The sequence below is a fragment of the Glycine soja genome, chromosome 2, assembly GCF_004193775.1.
Source record: "Glycine soja cultivar W05 chromosome 2, ASM419377v2, whole genome shotgun sequence".
Taxonomy (NCBI): Eukaryota; Viridiplantae; Streptophyta; class Magnoliopsida; order Fabales; family Fabaceae; genus Glycine; species Glycine soja.
This window is the reverse complement of record NC_041003.1, coordinates 32466782-32486272: the sequence shown is the minus strand read 5'-3', so window position 1 is coordinate 32486272 and position 19491 is coordinate 32466782. Positions and strand designations below refer to the sequence as shown.

General features: G+C 33.6%; 1 long non-coding RNA gene across 2 annotated transcripts; it reads left to right on the top strand.

The window, feature by feature from the left end:
* The first annotated feature begins 1344 nt into the window (after positions 1-1344).
* Positions 1345-3001, top strand: LOC114371462. 2 transcript variants are annotated; one of them, XR_003658051.1, is made up of 4 exons: positions 1345-1535; positions 1911-1987; positions 2106-2438; positions 2556-3001. It is a non-coding gene; the product is annotated as an uncharacterized LOC114371462 (long non-coding RNA). The 2 variants fall into 2 exon arrangements; XR_003658050.1 differs by lacking the exon at positions 1345-1535 and having other exon boundaries at positions 1557-1987.
* The last annotated feature ends 16490 nt before the right edge of the window (positions 3002-19491 follow it).

Sequence of the window (19491 nt, the reverse complement as noted above, 5' to 3'; positions counted from 1 at the left end):
TAAATTGTTATTATTTTGTCTAAAATGTTTCGTATATTTAAATGTAATAAATTTTAGCTTAAATTCAATTTTTATTCTTTAAATTTTATACAACAACTCCAAAATATAATCGTCAATTATTTATAGTTGCATTAAATACACTTTTTTTCTCTTTGAAAAGAGCATTAAAAATGTATAATCAATATAAATGATGCTACAGTACCATAGGTACTTTTTTCTCCACGTCTGAAAGAGATACTTAACTCCGTCAATCCTTTTCTTTGGATCCTTTCTCCGTCAATGCCTATAGGACTTAGATCAATAGATTTGACCAGCAGCAGCGTCACGACTGAAATCTGCCAGCTTCAACTGGTTCGTCACTCAGTTTGGGTTGCATTGCCATTTAATTGGGTTTTCTATCAGGAATTATAAATGATTGGGATGGGATTTTGTCTGTTTTTTTTTATTCTTGTAGTGAAATGCTTCCTCTCCAAATGAAATTCGGAAATGGCAATGATTGAGTAATTATTTGAGGATTGAAAAGTTAAGTTGATTTGTGGGTGTGGTTTTGGGTTTTTTCTTTTATTTCAATCAAAGAAAGAGATTAGAGTGACTATAGCAGATAATTCATATTCTCCCTCACTCATATTTTAAATAATAGACGTTAATGAGAGAGTGGAAGACAAAGTGGAAATTAGGGAGTAAGAATGTTATACGAAGGCACCTAGGAGAGGATTTCTCAAGTGAAATTTGGGGAAAATGAAGCCAAGGTTTCAAATTGGGTTGGATTCAGAAATTTAAGATGGAAGAGAGGGAGCCGGAACGATGGTAGGCACAAACAAATGTGGAGACGAAGATAAAGGACAAAGATTGACGGTGTGAAGTTTGTTAAATCACTTTTTAACGTGGAAAAAAAATAATACACGTCTAATATTATAATTGACCAACAGTAAAAAAAGTACTTTTGAATTTTTAATAAAAACCAAAGAACATGACTATTTCTGTGTACGTATACACTGGGATATTATATCAAATGGGAATTCTTGTTATCGTGAGAAATAAAAATTATAAATATAAATCATTGGATGAAGTTTAAATAGTCAAATTAAAGAATAAATGCACATGATGTCTATATCCTATATTATAAAAGAGAAGTATAGGAAAATTATTGGTGTGTCTATGCTTGAAAATTAGACAGTTGTTTCTTTTAATGGTTTTTTGGTCATTTTGGGTGTCCAATTCTCACTTCTCTAGTTGTGCCACGTACTTGCTGAGTAATTCACTTTTCACTGTTTTGGTGTGCCACGTGCTTTGCTCCTTAAAGCTTTCCGGTGGGGTTGCTTCATTTGTTGTCGCGTCCCACTTTTTCCTGGCTTCATCTCAGAGGTGTGCTTCGTTGCTTTGCCTCTCTTCTTCTTTAGCTAAGTCCTAATGTAAGATGCGTGTGGTTCTTGAGATTTGAGGTGATGGATTTGATAGCTAGCACTGCAAAGTTGGATTCTCTTTCGTTCATGTGAATGACCCATTTGTTGTTTTTCATTTGGGGTGAGATAAAGGTTGGTTTTTTGGTTCTGGGGTTTTGTTTTTTTACTACCCTTTGGTTTTTCCCCTTTGTTCAATTTCTTAGTGTTCTGCATTTTTTATTGGGGTTTTCGGTCTAGTATGGTTTGGATTGTGTTTGGGATTTCTCATATTTTGAGGGTTTTTTTTGAAAATTATGCTTAGGGCAAGATTTTCGCTAGCTGGATCTGAAATTGAATGGTGTATTCGTATTTTTTTCTTTTTGTTTTAAAACTTGAGATGTTTTTTTTTCGTTGTGGGTGACCTCTGTGATAAGGTTTGGGAAATGTTTTAATTTTTGGTTTTTTTCTGCATATTTGGATTCGGTAATTGAAATTAAATTTGTTGTTTTAGTGTTTTCAATGTTTCAGATTTGTCTTCAGGGGATGAGGTTATGGTGGGAAAACATGGTTATGAAGCTGAAATTGAAGCAATTGGAGCCTTGAAGGTATTGTTGCTTATGCTAATATACTACCTTTTTTTATCTTTGTTATTTGGATTTGTTTTTCGGCTCTTTTTAATAGTATCTATTTTGTATTTTTTTTGTTGTTGTGTTCATAATTCAGGACAATCAATTGCAGAAGATGCGCAATTGTACAAAAGAGTTCTCATGGATAGGGTTGCCATGGACGTGTAAAAAATTGGTTTTAATGGTTTAATAATGTTGTTTAAGCATACAAAAAGATATTCTGAAACATGCATATATTGTTGTAGTCTCCTTTCTTTGTTATGATTTCATCTATATAGTTGTTGATATTACAGTTAAGTCTTGCATGTGTTCGTTGTGTTCCTTTGTTTCCCTGGATATGTAGTGATTTAGTATGCTATGTAAGTTTATGCAGGTTATGGTGGGAAAACATGGTTATGAACTTGAAATTGGAGCAATTGGAGCCTTGAAGGTATTGTTGCTTATGCTAATATAATACCCTTTTTATCTTGGTTATCTGGGTTTATTTTTCGGCTCTTTTTAATAGTATCTATTTTGTATTATTTTTTTTGTTGTGTTTGTAATTCAGGACAATCAATTGCAGAAGATGCGCAATTGTACAAAAGAGTTCTCATGGATAGGGTTGCCATGGACGTATAAAAAATGGTTTTAACGGTTTAGTAAGGTTGTTTAAGCATACAAAAAGATATTCTGAAACATGCATATATTGTTGTAGTCTCCTTTCTTTGTTATGATTTTGCGTGCTATGTAAGTTTATGCAATTTTTCGTGTGTAACGAGGTCACATGGTTATCCTCATTTTAATGAATATTTCTATTATGGGCGATGTAGGATCGATGTCTTAGGTTTGCATGAATTTTATCTGGATTGAAGTATAAGTTGTTTCTCTCACCCAATGAAGCGGCCTCTGCTGGGACTCGATACAATCTGCCATTAATTAATTCGCTTGTGCTATATGTAAGGAATGCAAGTACTTTAAATTAAAAACTTTTAATATTTGCCCCCACATTAATGCAAATGAGTCAATAATAACCACATGGAGTTTCAAAATTACTGAGTTATTCTTAACCATGTTAGAGCCTAATAGTATAAATCTTGATTGATTGGAGTCATATCCTTTCTTCTTTTTAATATTTTTTAATATGTAGACTTGTGTCACAATTCTAGATAATACATAAAAAAGTTGTTTTTTTTTTCTTTATAGTATTTATATTAGTAAATGTGTCATGGGCCTATTATATTTTTTTAAAAATTATTTTAAATTGTAAAAATTATTTTATAAGTTATGCTAAAAAATTTTTATGATTAATTAATGATAAAAAACTTTAACAAAAATCAATCTTTTGAATGAGTTTGCATATAAATTTATATACATTTAGTCTTTGGGTTTGGATTAAAAGGAAATCTTTGGATTTATTAGTAAATTATATTATTTTTTATATTTATATATATTTTTATAATGAATGTGAATGACTTACAAACTTATGATACTTTTATTCTCTCCAACTAAAATTTAATAAATGAATAATATTTATACCAATTATATTGTTATTGTTATTTAATAAAAAAATTATCATATATAAAAAAATCTATTAATTTTTATAATAATTATTTTATAAGTTAAATTGAAAAAAATTTGGGATTGATAAGCAGCAACTGGCACTGTGTCTCAGCTTCTTTTTTCGTCATTGATTTTGCTGCCAGCTTTTTGGTAATGTGTCTGTAGTGGTTATTTTGGCTAAATTTGTTTTAAAAAAATGAAATAAGGAGATGAAGTCAAGAGGAAAAAGCTTGTTGCCGATGCCTCAGTTGAAAGCTAAATGAAAATACCAATTAACAAAAGAATAAGGCCAAATGTTGGACAAATGACCTCAGTTATCTTAAGAAGGGGTGACTTAATTTTTCACTAACAAACTTTTAACCCCCTTCTAAAAGAGATAGTAGGCTCAGAATGCAGAAGAAGCGGCAATAAATTTAATAATGTTCTTTAAACATGCAAGACACAATTGATTACAACAAAATAAATAAGATAAGAGAAGAGAGAATGCAAACACAGTTTTATACTGGTTCGGCAAATTCCATGCCTACATCCAGTACTCAAGCAACCCACTTGAGATTTTCCACTCTCTTTGTAAAACTCTTTTTACAAAGTCTGAACCACACAGGGACAACCCTTCCCTTGTGTTCAGGAATCCTTTACAACAAGAGACCCTCGGTCTCTTAATCCCTTTTCAGAAGTAAGAAGAAGAGAAGAAGAAATCTCTCTTGAAAGAGAAAGATGTTACAATTGAAGTCCATGGAGAAAATCTTAATGGATTTGCAAGTGTTTGCCCAAGAGTTTCTTTTGAGAGAGCATATGACAATGAAGTTCTCTTGGAATCTCTCTCATTTCCTTTTGAGAGGATAAGACATTTTTAACAAACAAAACTCTCTCATAAAAATTCGTGCCCAAGTCACCTAATTATAGGCCTTTGATGGCCATTCACAAATCCAATCAAAAGATGTGACTATTGACAGATTTTCTGAAAACTCTCCATTGGTAATCGATTACAATGTTTGTATAATCGATTACACAGCTATAATTTGAAGGGTCATGACTTTTGAATTTGAATTTCAGGAGTTTTGTGGCTGGTAATCGATTACATGTTCAAAATTCAAATTCAAAACCCTTTTCAACAGCTCTTTTTCATTCTTCCCTTCTGGTAATCGATTACACTTCCTGGTAATTGATTACCAGAGTCTTGCATGACTTTGAAACCCTTTGTTTTGAGGCAAGGCTTGATCTTTAGTGAATCTTGAAACAAAGCTTTGTTTGTTGAAGCAATCTTGAATTAATCTCGAAGCAAATACTTATCCTTTGAAGCGGCCTTGTTTGATTCTTCTTTGACATCATCAAAATTCATGTATTCATACATTCACACCAAAATGCACGCGTCCAAAAATTAAGCAAGCCCAAAATGCACGTGTTAACCAATGAAGTAAGGACAAAATGACCAAAAAGTCAGAAAAAGTGCCACGTGCATTCCATTGTGTTTTGTGTTTTTGCCTGAGTTTAGTATTATCCAAGTCTAAACAAATCAAGATGTTGCACAAAGAGCATTTGTACAGGTAATTTTATGGTAATCTTCACTGGGTATATTTTTGTTGTTAGCATTGGTGTGCAACTTGATTATTTTCGTTTTATCAGAGTGCTTTTTGCAAACACATCATAAATAATATCTTATCTATATTTTAGATAAATAGTCATTTTTTTTCTAAATGTAATCACTTTTACTTTTACACTTTTAATGTACTTTGTAGGTGAATTTGGTGTTTTCTTATACTAAGAATCAATGATTAATCCCTTTAGCTATTGAGATTAATCACTTTAGTTATTGAGATACATGTTAAGCTTTCACATAAAAAAAATTAAGAGATAAAATTATCTGTAACACGTGTCTTAAATTAGTAAGTTTCTATATGGGTATTTTTAAATTTTTTTTAAGAAATAATTTTAAAGCTACTTCATCTTTATTATGGAAGTAAATCATTAAAATTAAGCTACTTCGTCTTTATTAATTAATATAGTGCGTGAAAAATTTGTAATGTACAAATTGAATTAAAATTAAGAATTATTAATATTATAATAATATTAAAATTCAATTTATTTGATAAGAAAACACTTCAATTTTAATATAATGTATTAAAAATTAAAATTTATGTAAAGAAGACATGGACAACGAAGAATCCAAAAACAATCCCATCTATGTGTTTGCATATCAGAAGGGAGGGCTATCAAACTAAGGTTCTTTTTTTCCTTCCTTTTTTTATGCATTCTCTCTCTCCCTCTCTCTCTCTCTCTCTCTCTCTCTTATTTTTTTAATCTCTGTCTTTTGATTGAATTCTTAGGATTGCTTTGAATTGGTTTCGTCTTCTTTGTTTTTCTTCAAAATCCTTGTGACAGATCTAATCTAATCAGGCTTTTGGGGGTGTTTCAGACATTGCATGCATATAGGGTATGTTTTATGAATCCAACCATAGCTGGAAAAAAAAGTTGACTCCTTTTTTTCCTTTTACCTTCAATTAGCTTTTACATTTTTATGGGTATCTGTGTTTTTCCATATATTGATTGGTAATCATGTGGTAGGATGATGACCATTGAAAGTTATTCCTTTATCTCTCTTGATTTATACCTTTATCTAGAACATTGATGAAAAGGTTTTAAGATAGGTTGTGGGTTATATGTTTTTTTGGTTGAATTTATCAACCTATTACCATAGGATTTTTAATTTTCTGAATTAAAGAGACAGGGATTGCAGTTACTGAAATCAATGTAATGTATTGCAGGTGTGCATAAAGGTGATTGGTGAGAAGAGTGCGGAGATGATGACCAACGAAGGTGCAATATATGTTACTGCAAACAGAGGTTACAACTGGAGGGATGCTTGTGGAAGCAAAGCTTCATGATGAATCAACAATGATTCAAAGATGTTTTGATGATAACAATGATGACAACAAAAGATGATGAACAAAAAGCTCAAGTGAATCAAAGAACATCTCAAGAGAATCAAGTACAAGTTAAGAGTTCAAGAATCAAGAAGAATTCAAGATTCAAGAAGAAAGCCCAAGATTCAAGATCTCAAGAATCAAGATCAAGATTCAAGACTCAAGATTCAAGAATGAAGAAAAGACTCAATCAAGATAAGTATAAAAAAGTTTTTTCAAACTTTGAATAGCACATGAGTTTTTGACAAAACCTTTATCAAAGAGTTTTTACTCTCTGGTAATCGATTACCATATTGTTGTAATCGATTACCAGTAGCAAAATGAGTTTGAAAATGTTTTCAAATTGAATTTACAACGTTCCAAATATTTTCAAAAGGCTGTAATCGATTACAATGTTTTGGTAATCGATTACCAGTGCCCTTGAATGTTGAAATTCAAATTTAAATGTGAAGAGTCACATTGTTTCATTCAAAAGCTTTGTGTAATCGACTACACATATTTGGTAATCGATTACCAATGCTTGTTTCTGAAAAATCTAAAGATGTAACTCTTCAAAAAGGTTTTGACTCTTTCAAATGGGTTTTAAGCTTTTCTAAAAGATATAACTCTTATGAATGGCTTTCTTGACCAGACATGAAGAGTCTATAAAAGCAAGGCTTTGTTTTGCATTTTGATCAATCATTCCAAGTCTTTCAAAACAATCATATACAATCCTTTACAAGCCTTGAATCTCTTTAAATCTCTTTGAACTTCTTCTTCTTTTGTACCAAAAGCTTTATGAAGTTTTCTGGTTTTCTAAACCTTGAAAACTTGTGCTATTCATACTTTTCATTCTCTTCTCCCTTTGCCAAAAAGAATTCGCCAAGGACAAACCGCCTGAATTCTTTTTGTGTCTCTCTTCTCCCTTTTCCAAAAGAAGGAAGGACTAACCGCCTGAATTCTTTTGTGTCTCCCTTCTCCCTTGTCAAAGAATTCAAAATGAGACAGTTTGAGAATTCTTTTGATTCGTCCCATTCCCTAATACAAAAGCGTTCAAAGGTTTAACCGCCTGAGAATTCTTTTGTATCCCCATTCACAAAGTATCAAAGGTGTAACAGCCTGAGATCTTTGTCTTAACACATTGGAGGGTACATCCTTTGTGACACAAGTAGAGGGTACATCTACTTGAGTTTGACTGAGAACAAGAAAGGGTACATCTCTTGTGGATCAGTTCTAGTGGAGGGTACATCCATTAGGTTCAAAGAGAACAAGGGAGGGTACATCCCTTGTGGATCTTTGCTTGTAAAAGGTTTTTTACAAGGTTGAAAGAAATCTCAAGGACCGCAGGTTGCTTGGGGACTGGAGGTAGGCACGGGTTTGTGCTGAACCAGTATAAAAATCCTTGTGTGTTTGTTTCCTTCTTCCCTACTCTTTTACTTTCCGCTGTGCATTTAATTTCCGCTTTTACTTTCTGTTAAGTTTCTCTTCTACTCCTCTTTCTCTTAACAATTTAGTAAAAGCCTTAAAAGAGTAATTTTTAATTGGTAAAGTTTTAGGAATAATTAATTCAACCCCCCTTCTTAATTATTCTGAGGCCACTCGATCCAACAATATTGTCCAGGAAACTGTGTCAGCTACTCTTAACATGTGAGTTTCCTATAATGTGGCATGCATGGATGGATGGAGTAGTGCTATTTTTTCAAATTAGTAAGTAAACCGATTATAATATTGAAATGTTATCGCTTTGCTCCAAGACTTTTGCTATAGGACGAGTGTCAATGATGTTATTCATGAAGAAGGTTTCAGCCCATGAACAATCTTCCAATTTTGTTTATCGTTGTCAATTACCGTTTATGTATTTAGAATCTAAGATACATAATTTTGCTGTGTAGTATGAAGGTGTTGCAAGGGAAGGTGGGAAAGGACCCAGTATATGGGATACTTTCGCTCATAAATACCCAGGTATATGTATATCTCTCCTCCAATAGTGCTTTTTAATATTTTTTTACTTTTGAAGTTGTCCATGGCCTGAGATTGAATTTTCTTGCACTAATAATCTCTTATCTACCCCTACCCTCACTACTAGCCCCTTCCCTTCAATTGCTTGTGTTACATCCAATTTGTTGTGTAGTATGAAGGTGCTGCAAGGGAAGGTGGAAAAGGACCAAGTATATGAGATACTTTCACTCATAAATACCCATGTATATGTATATCTCTCCTACAATATTTCTTTTTAATATTTTTTACTTTTTAAGTTGTTCATGGTCTGAGATTGAATTTTCTTGCAATAATAATCTGTTTCCTACCCCTACCCTCACTACTAGCCCTTTCCCTTCAATTGATTGTGTTTTACATCTAGATGAGGTTGGTAAACAAAACTTAGTGCAATGTGTAGTATGAACGGTACTGCAGAGCTTATAAGTTACTGAATGATCTTTTAAAAGCTTCTAAAGTTAGTCACATCATAATACCAATTGCTTTGTTTAATGTTATTGTAGGAACCAAATCAACCAATGGTGTTCAAGCAAAAGAAAATGTCAGTTGAGCAGATTATATGCAGCAGGTACACCGCCTCATTTTACCGCTTACTGAAGACAATAAAAGTGTTACAAGGAGGAATAAAAGATGTAAGAAGCCATTACCAAAGCCAAATTAAAAGCAAACTTTGGCATTGGAATCATCATTAGGACCATGAGGGTGAAATTTTTGCAGCTGCAACAAAGTTTATGCCAAATACTTATAGTATCAAAGTGGCAGAATCTCTGGCCTTGAGATGGTGTGTTGAAGTCATATAATAAGGCACCAACACTGCATTACACATATTTTGATGGCATTATCAAAGATTGCATTCAATTGATGCACTCTTTTTCATCACTTGGTGTTCAGTGGGTAAGAAGAAACTGCAACATTATTGCTAATAAGTTGGCTTCTCTAGCTTTCATGCTTCAGGAAAGATACTGAATAAAAGAGGTTTCACCTTAGATTGTTAGCTATCTGCAACATGATGAATGAACCTCTTTTCCTCAATTTGAATAAAGAGCAGTATTTTTCTTCTTCTTTAAAAAATATTGACTACTTATTGAATGACCAAAAAATAAACCTGAAGTTTCTTTGTTTTTCAATTATTTTTCTTATATATCTCTGCAAAGTTAATTTCCTCTTCTTCTCATGGATTAGTTCATATCACAAGATAACAAATTAATGTAGGATTAAGACATTATTTATCTAGATTAAGCTCTAAGGAGTTATTTGAAGTATGAAATCATGCTCAAATCCTCTAACAATTGCTTTATTGATAGGTTGTGCTTTTCGGAGCTTGAAAATTTGTATTCAAAATGCATTTTGGACTAATTCAAGTATATCCTCTTTCACACTTTGTTATTGTCTTGCTTATGAAATTGATGTCATGCCTCATGTACCTGATATGATGTTTTAACTGGTTGAAGAAAAACAATGCAGAATGAGCATTTTTCTGTCTTTGTTAATTGGTATGTGTACAAGGTACACGTTACTAATAGCAAGGTAGTTCATAGGTTCATACCAGATTATGCATTACCTGTAGCTTGGTGTGTAAAGGGTAGGACTAGAGTTTGACTTGAAATTTTAAATCACTGTTATTCCCTTTTTATTCCCCCGTCCTTTATTCCTTGGCCATTTGAAATTTTCTCTTTACAATTGGCTGTGATAGTGCTGAGAAAATACAAATGATTCTCTGCTTCCTTTTTGCTTGAGTACAAAGATTTGCCCGAGTTAAATGCTGAATACCTATGTAAAATCTTGGAAGAAGGTAGTTGATTTTTGTTTTTTCCTTTCTTAACTTTTATCTTTAGTTGGATTAGAATCTGATCATTTAATGTGATATAAGGCAGACTACGTTAACATGGTTTATTTATTTAGTTTATGCATACTTGATATGGCTTATTATATTTTGAATTTCGGAGATTGCTTAGTGGGATGAATTCGTGTAACACGAATTATTGTGTATAACTGATCACCTTCGAATTTTTCTTTTCTTCTTAAAACAATTTCTTACCAACATGTTTCGTATCATTTAGTATTGCTTTGCTATTAAAGATTAAAAGCAAATTTTATTATTTACAGTATTAACATCAATGAATGGGAAATGATGATAACATTTGGTTTCATGGCTGCAACAAGGTAAGGACGCCCTTTACCTTTTTATGGTTGTAACAATTGTTTTTGTCATCATCTACCAAATAAATAGTATATATATATATATATATATATATATATATATATATATATATATATATATATATAAGAAATCACAAAAAAATCAATTAGTTGTCATTTAATTTTCTATTTGTTTTTTGTTTGCTACTGAATATTAACTTTATAGTTCTAAATTTGCAGTGTTAGAGTGGCAAATGAACTTGGAAGAGGAAACTCACAACCTACTAAGTTCCCTATAGTTGTGACAATGCTTACATCATTTGCAATTGGGTTTATCTTATTTGTTCTTTTTTATTTTTAAGAGAAAAAAGTAGCTTATCTCTTTCCTTCAGACGAAGATGTGGGTACTGCTGTGGGGGATTTGTTTTGTAGTTTTTGTTTGCTGCCCCTCTAGTAGATATTGATGCTATTCGTGAGCCTGTTTCTCGATCTCTATTTTATGGAAACAATGTCATTTCTGGTGCCATTATTCCTACTACTTTTGCGGCTATAGGTTTCCATTTTTGTGTATTTGACTTTAACTCTATTTTACTGTTAATCAACATTTGCAAACTCGCTTACCAAACAACCCGTGCATGTGCACGGGTTGCAGACTAGTTTTAAATAAAGAGGCTCAGAATGAAGATTTATTCACATTAATTCAGTTGTGATGTCCGAGATACATAAATATGAGTTAGATCCGCCTGCAGTGTCGCGTGGGAATAAAGATCTCTGTCTTACCTTTTTTTTTTAGTAGTAGATTTCATTTTGGGATTTTAAATATTTTTTTAGGTCTCACATGGGTTCCACTTTTAAATATTTTATTTAATTAATTGTTAAATTAAATATAAATAATTAAGTAATTAATTTTAATGAAACATTGAAAAAAATTAGTAAATATTAAGAAATAGAAAAATCAACATAAATTTAATTTTTATTTATAACTAAATGTTAAAGAAATAAATAATACATAAATTATATAATAAAAAATTGAAAAAAATTAATATTTAAGAAAAATTTAATTTCATTATTGTTGTGACCGTAACGTTCCCAAATATGTTCCACCAAATCGGCTTGAAATTGTTGATGAATTCCTCTTGTACGCATAATGTGTCTTCTTTGCAAGTATGTAGCAAAGTCAGGAGGAGTACCACAAGATACTTCAACATTTGAAATGTCAATTTTTACGTGATCATAATCAGTATTGGCATTACCATTGAACGTATCTCGTTCATCTTTGACAATCATGTTATGCAATATAATGCATGCCAACATTATATCCTTCATTGTATCTATGTTTCAGGCACGCGATGGACCACGTATAATTGCGAATCGAGATTTGAGCACACCAAATGCTCATTCCACATCTTTTCTTGCTGCTTCTTGACATTTTACAAATAATTTTATTTTAGGACCTTGTGACATTGGTATGGTTTTCACAAATATGGGCCAATCTGGATAAATACCATCTGCAAGATAGTACCCCATATTATATGGAGTTCCATTAATTGTAAATTGTACTAGATGAGCTCGACCTTGCAAAACGTCATCAAACACAGGTGATTGGTTTAACACATTAATGTCATTATTTGAACCTGCAACTCCAAAAAAATGCATGCCAAATCCACAGGTCTTATGAAGCGACGACTTCAAGTATTATTGTGGGTTTGCGATGATCACCTCTACGATATTGTCCCTACCATGCAACTAGACAATTTTTCCACTCCCAATGCATGCAATCAATAGAACCTAACACACCTGGAAACCCTTGTGCATCTCCAATATGTAGTGGGAAATTGATGTCATTGTTGTTGGGTCTTCTCAAGTACTCTTGTCCAAGTATCTCATTGACACCCCTTACAAATTTTTGTAAGCATTGAGTTGCAATGCATTCATCAATTATAACGTACTCATCAACACAATCAGCAGGTGATCTATATGCAAGTATACAAATAGTTGTAGTGCACTTTTGTAATGGCGAGAGACCCATTCTACCATCAACATCATATCTTATTTGGAAACACTCATCGTGATTACTAAGAGCGTTGACAATTTGAATGAACAATTGTCGCCACATTCAGAACCTATGTCAGAATTGAGTCTCAGTGTATATCAAATTTTCTGAGAAGTATCATTCATCAATCGTAGATGTCCATCTTCATGATTGCGATTAATGAATTTTCTAGGCCTTCTTTGTTGACTGTTGTTGTCTCCTTGTTGTTGCATCGCACGTAAGTAGCTCATGATTTGTTCATCACTATTGTCTTCAAGTGTTTCGTAAATAATTTGTTTCCAAGCTTGGTCGAAGTCATTATTTTGACCTATTGTATAAACGATTGATTGCGCAAATAAGTGAAAGAGTATTGTTTGAAGGAGATGTACAACAATAAATGATAATTGAACAATTAAATACGAAATTGTACAACGACTAGTTCCATCACGGCTAATTTTATAACGACTAGTTCCATAATGGCTAGTTTCAAAAATTTTAAAAAATTGAACAAATTATAATACGATTAAAATAAAAAACAAATCAAACATGATTCCTAAAATACAAATTAAAAGATGGTTACAACAAATTAAAACTACCTAACAAATTATAACTAGATTCCTAACTTACTTCGAATTATTTTACAAAAGACTTCATGGTCTTTAAGTTGAGTCTCAGACATTATAAAAGTGTCCTTCACTAGAATGTCGTTATACTCATTTTCCAATTCTTTCACCCTTAAGGCTTCTAGTTTGGCATTGACAACATTTCTTTCCCTCATTGCTTCCTCCACACCACTCAGATCAACAGGTTTGGTAGATGTTCCTACTCCTTTTCCCTTGCTCTTCCTTTTGGTTGCCTTTTGACCCATTGGACGGATAATTGGAGACGGTGTATTAGCTTCGACTGGTGTTTCTGGATTAGATGATGAAGAATATGCCCCAGATGTCGAAATCTTCATCCTTTTAGAGCAATTTTCTGTAAACTACTCTAACCATTTCGATTGATCTTTCAAGAGTCTTCAAGCATGTTCCAAACCAAAATCGGTTCCTTCATCTTCCTTCCAAATGGCATACACATTAAGCATGACATCATTTTCCGTACAACCACTTTTCTTCAATGATATTGCTTGCTTGTATTGACCCTTGAATTTTTGGACGTCCAGATTAATTTTTTGCCATTGTGATTTCAATTGATTAACTGCTCTTTCACGAAGTTCACCTCGAAATTTGTTGTAATTTTCCGTGACTCTCAACCAAAACTTTCCTTGACTAACACCAACAATTGGATCTTTGAGATGTTGAGCCATGAACTAATGAAGTGTTTATCTTCTTCAACTGCAAAGGCTACTATAGGCTTCTTTTTTGTCGAAGACCCTCCTATTTCGTCAACGACAATCTTGTCTAGCCCAATTTGGGTAAAAATTGTGGAAATTGCAAACCAACATCATCGTTTGAAACCTTCTTAGGACTATTTGCTCGGATTGTAGGAAATGTATGCGAACTCTGAGAATTAATGGTACAAGGGGTTTGAGTATTTGACATAAAATAATTTGGTGGTGGTGGTGGTAACAAAGGAGGGGGGGGGGGGGAAGTAGGACGATTTTGTGAATTTTGGGTTGAAGGAGACATGTTGCAATTTTGTAAAAAATTTATATAACTTTGCCAATCAAATTGATTTGGATCCATTTGAAAAAAAAATTAAGAATGAATATGAAAAATAATTAACTAAGATTGAATATGAAAAAAAACTAAGCTAGAGTTTAAAATAAAAATAATTAAGATTGAATTTGGCAAAAAAAAATTACCTTGAATCTGGAAAAAAAATAACAGTGATTGAATTTGTAAAATAAAACTAAGCTTGAGTTTAAAATAAAAATAATTGAGATTGAATTTGGAAAAAAAATTACCTTGAATATGGAAAAAAAATTGCGATTGAATTTGGAAAATAAAATTAATCAAGCTTGAATTTGGATACTAGAGATTCACAAATGAAAAATTAGAATGTCAATTGGGTGTACAAATTATTACTGTTTGAACCCAATTTATATCGTGCAAATCTCTTTCCGACCATTAATTTTTTTTTCAACCGTTACACTGTTTTCTTTTACCGTTGCACTGTGTCGTTCGCGTTTTCTTCTAAAAAAATTTTACTGTTACTGTAATGATCACCCACATGCTCCATTTCCTTTTTTTTCTCCTCATTTTTTCCTCTCTACTGTCTCTTTACCTCCCCACTCATTTTCACCTTTTTCCTTTTCCTCCCTGTTAGACTCCAGACTCTTCATCTCCTCTTCATTTTTTCTCACTTTTCCCCTTCCCTCTCCCCCTCACAAGACCTCCTTTCTCCCCCTCCTGTAACGACCCGCCTCGTCGCTACGATATCCACACTCTAATATACACTAATTTCAATTTTTATAAAAAGAACTCCCTTAATTTTGCTTATGAAAATAGAAGTAATTTCATCCCACATACATTCATCCAACAACACACCATTACTTAAGTGAATATACATAATTATATAGAACAATAACTCGGTACACGTCATACACATAACGAAAATTAAATATGTTCATAAGTATAATTAAAATCCAAGTTTTACATCTTTAACCCAACAAAATAGAACTTGAAAACCAACTACGGAGGAGTTGATTACAAAACACAACTCTCTCCCAAAATAACGTCAACGTCATCACGTCAGCTCGGTGGCTCCTCACCAGAATCTTACTTCTTGCACCCTGCTGCTGTCATTCTGCTCCCACGAACAATGTTCGTGATCATCACAGGTGTCAACCACACGATACAAAATTACAAGGGTGAGTTCATTATAAAAAGAACCAATACCAGTTCCAAATAACCACAATTACCATGGAACATAGGCAAACATGATGAGCACACACAACACTCATATCCAACAAATATTCATCATCCACATCCAACAATTACTCATCATTCATCCATGGACCAAATCAAGACAGCACAAAATGATGCATGCACCTGACTCAACCACTCAGATGCAATATAGTACACACCAACAATAACCAAACCTCAGGAAATAGCCTAAGCGTGTCCACACGACACTTTCACTTAGGGAATTGTGCTAAGTTTGTCGAGACCACCCGGTTGTGCACGTAACAGCCCCCCTCCCATAGGTGATCAGCCTGGGAGCCCAAAGGTGTTCCCTACCAGGTGACAGCCCCATAGTACAAAGTACACTTGACCACAGTTACTCTATTTCCTGTGTCGTATGAGCTATGATCACGGCCAAAAGTAAGTGCCAAAGACCATGGACCAATTAAAGCGCCTAAACATCCCCTCAGAAATGTTTAGATTCTCTAACCACACTAGTTACCCACGTCTGGGCCATCCGACAAGGTCAGTGCACTCTACCTCCCATGACATACACTCCATACGACGTATGATCGTGGCCAAAAGCTAGTGCCAAAGACCATGGAAGGTCAGTGCACAGTGCCCCCCACAAATATAGACAACATCCAATGTATGAACGTGGCCAAAAGCTAGTGCCAAAGACCTTGGAAGGTCATTGCACATTGCCCCCCACGAACATATACAACATGCACATGCCAATGCATTTCCAACATCAATCAACATTCCATTTCCATGTCATTCACAACATAAATATCATCTCATCTCAATGGCGTTATCAACAGCAACCTCATTTCATATTCACATATTCATCAATAATAACAATTCATGTTGACATGGTCTTTATTAACAACGTCATCTCAAATCAATATCATCATAATTATCATTATCATCACATATCAATTAAAATCCTTAATAGCGACATCAACAACAAATCGCATTTTGTACATATATATATATATATATATATATATATATATATATATATATATATATATATATATATATATATATTTCTTTCATGCCTGAGATTCACACTCACAGTTCTTCAAACAACACAAATCAAACAAACACAACAATATCATTCATCACAATACATATATATATATCGCATCCCATTCGTCAAAAACATAGGTTCTCCTAAAAAAAAACAGCATGCATATCAATAACAATTTTATCGCATCCCATTAGTTAAAACGTAATTTTTTTTGAAGAAAAATCAGCATGCAATAGGGACAGGCAGATATCATCATAGTTAGGTTCCCTGACCCTAGCTATGGTGTTAAAACGGTAAATTTTATAATAAACTCCCCTCACCTATTGTGAGCTATCCGCAGTTTCCTCGTCACGTCACTTGGAGATGTCTTTTTCTTTTCCGCTCGTCGGTTCCATGCAATCCTCTACCATACCAAAGCGAAGGAGGCTTAATATGGATTTCAGAAAACAAAGCTAATAACAATGCTCTGGGTCAAACACCCACATCACTACATGAAAGAGCTGAGAGCACTTCGGGTTTTACAAAGGAATATCATTTGGAAATTCCGACCATGCCAATGTGACCGGGGTTCAGTGTAGGTTACGAAAATAACATGCATTTCATGAAAAGATAACGTTTACAAAGTCTCTTTCTCTAGGGTTTTTCAAAGAAAACGTAAAACATGCAATGGTGGTTCCAAAGTCAGAAAAGATGCAAAGACAAGCTGAAACTAACAAGGAACAAGCATAGAACCATGGTCACCTTGAAAGAAAATGAAAGGTCAGATTAGGGTTTCGTTCTCTACCGAAACTGCAAGCCAAGTTGGAAGATTCCGCTTCAGTTGAAGGGTTCCTCTCAATGTGGGGTTGCAACGGAGAACAACAGCGGTTTGTGGTGGCTAATGGTGGCTGTGGATGATGGAGAAAGTGCTTGGGACATTATAAATGGTTTTGGAAGAAAGAAAGAAGAAGAAATGGTGTTTTTCCTAAGCTACACGAAAGCAAAGGCTGAAAACGCTCAAATGAGAAATGCTCTCGGAAACGGAAACTTCGCGCACAGTCCAGACATATTATCAAAGATCCCAACGGTCAGATTGTGTAAAATTGTCTTTTGAAGCTGCAGACCAAATTTCGAGAAGATCCAACAGTTAACAAAAGCTGGGCAGCATTTTTACCGAAGCAGCTCATGTAGCTTCCTTAAGAAGTTTCATTAAGAGGCTTCCTCAAGAAGCTTCTCGTGGCTTCTTTGAGAAGCTAGATCCTTATCTACCCACACCCCTCTATTAACTAAATTAACCTCCTTGGAAATAATTACGGATAAAATAACACAACAAATACAATCAAACATCAAACATAATTATTAATATATATATATATATAAGGGTGTTACACCTCCCTCCCGACACTAGCGACCTTCCTTCTCCCTTCCGGCACATAGACTAGACTTTGATGCAAAATTTAAAAAGTTGTCAAATATTTTCTTCTTCACTTGCTTCTTCTTCTTCCTCAAATTAGGGTTTCTAATTGATGGGCTGCATATACCATGCTGAACAGTGTGTTCTACTTACTCTTTTTTTAGTGTTAATAATGTAAAACAGAATAATCTCTTTTTGTTATACTATACCATGCCTGCTACACCACTCAAGTAGTTCTTATCAATTCAACATCATAAGGAAAAGGTAATATAATTAAACAAACCAAATGATCAACAAACTAAAAGCACTCATCATGAATATGCCACCATTGTGGCGAGAGTGCCTCTCACCTGCGTTCCGAACAGCCCTAGCATGCACCATAGTGAGTTGTATCACCCTCATAGCCTTCCCAGCATTCTCATTATCATAAACGATGTGCTTTGGGAGACGCCTTCCACGTCTATGCCACCCTTCAGAGCACAGGCCCCGCCATCTTGAGCTTATGGGCTGTCGGACCAGGGCCGCTCTCTAAAGCCACAACCGCTGCGGTGGTGGCGCTCGCCACGTTTGTGGTGGTTCTTTCTTGGCCTCAGAGCATGAATTTGATAGCTAAATTGGGTCAGATAGCACCACCATGTTGGAAGTGAGAGGAGAGAAGCTTTAAAAACCCTAATTTGAGGAAGAAGAAGCAAGTGAAGAAGAAAATATTTGACAACTTTTTAAATTTTGCATCAAAGTCTAGACTACGTGTCATAATCTAGGACAATTTGCTAGGTTGGATAGTCTATGTGGCACTAAAATTGCCAATAATACACCTCACTAACAGTATTACTTTTAAATTTAATAGCAAGGACTATTTTGTAAAACTTATTCAAAGATAAGGACTATTTTTTATATTTCAAAAAGATAGGGACTAATTTGCAAAAGAGATCAAAAGTCAGGGACCAAAATACCTATTTACTCCAAAATTAACATGCACGATTTAACCTATTAGGGAATAATGAAAACTTTGACACGTTAAAAACCTAAAGTATGGTTCCAATATACTCTCCCACAAGAAAATGAAGGTCCCAACAAAGAAAAATGATGATTTGGTTGAGAAAAATCACCAAACCAATTGCTTCTTATAATTGTTAATTCCACTGCATACTATGAATCCATGTATTCTTCATAACCTTTTTGGTCATCTATAACATAATGTGACATGATGTGAATGTGTTATGGGTGGTTATTGGTATTTTACAAGGATTTCTTTCAAGAATTAATATATGATTTATTATTTTTTAATTTCATTCATGAATTTGTGACAATGTTATATTTGGGTACAATTTTAGAAATTACAAACCCTCCTTTTTTTTATGTCAGGCGATTTTGATTAAATTAATTAAAACAATATGTTGTCAAAGTAATATTTATTTGAGTAAATTAATTTAATTAGAATTACATAGATATTAGTGTGAAATTATTTATGTGAATTGTGTTCGGCACAAAGGAAAATGCAATTTGACTAAATAATATTATACTTATGATGATTAATATGTAACAATTATAAGGTGTTTTCATGTGAATAATAGTCGGTCCAAATAAAGACTATTAGTTGATA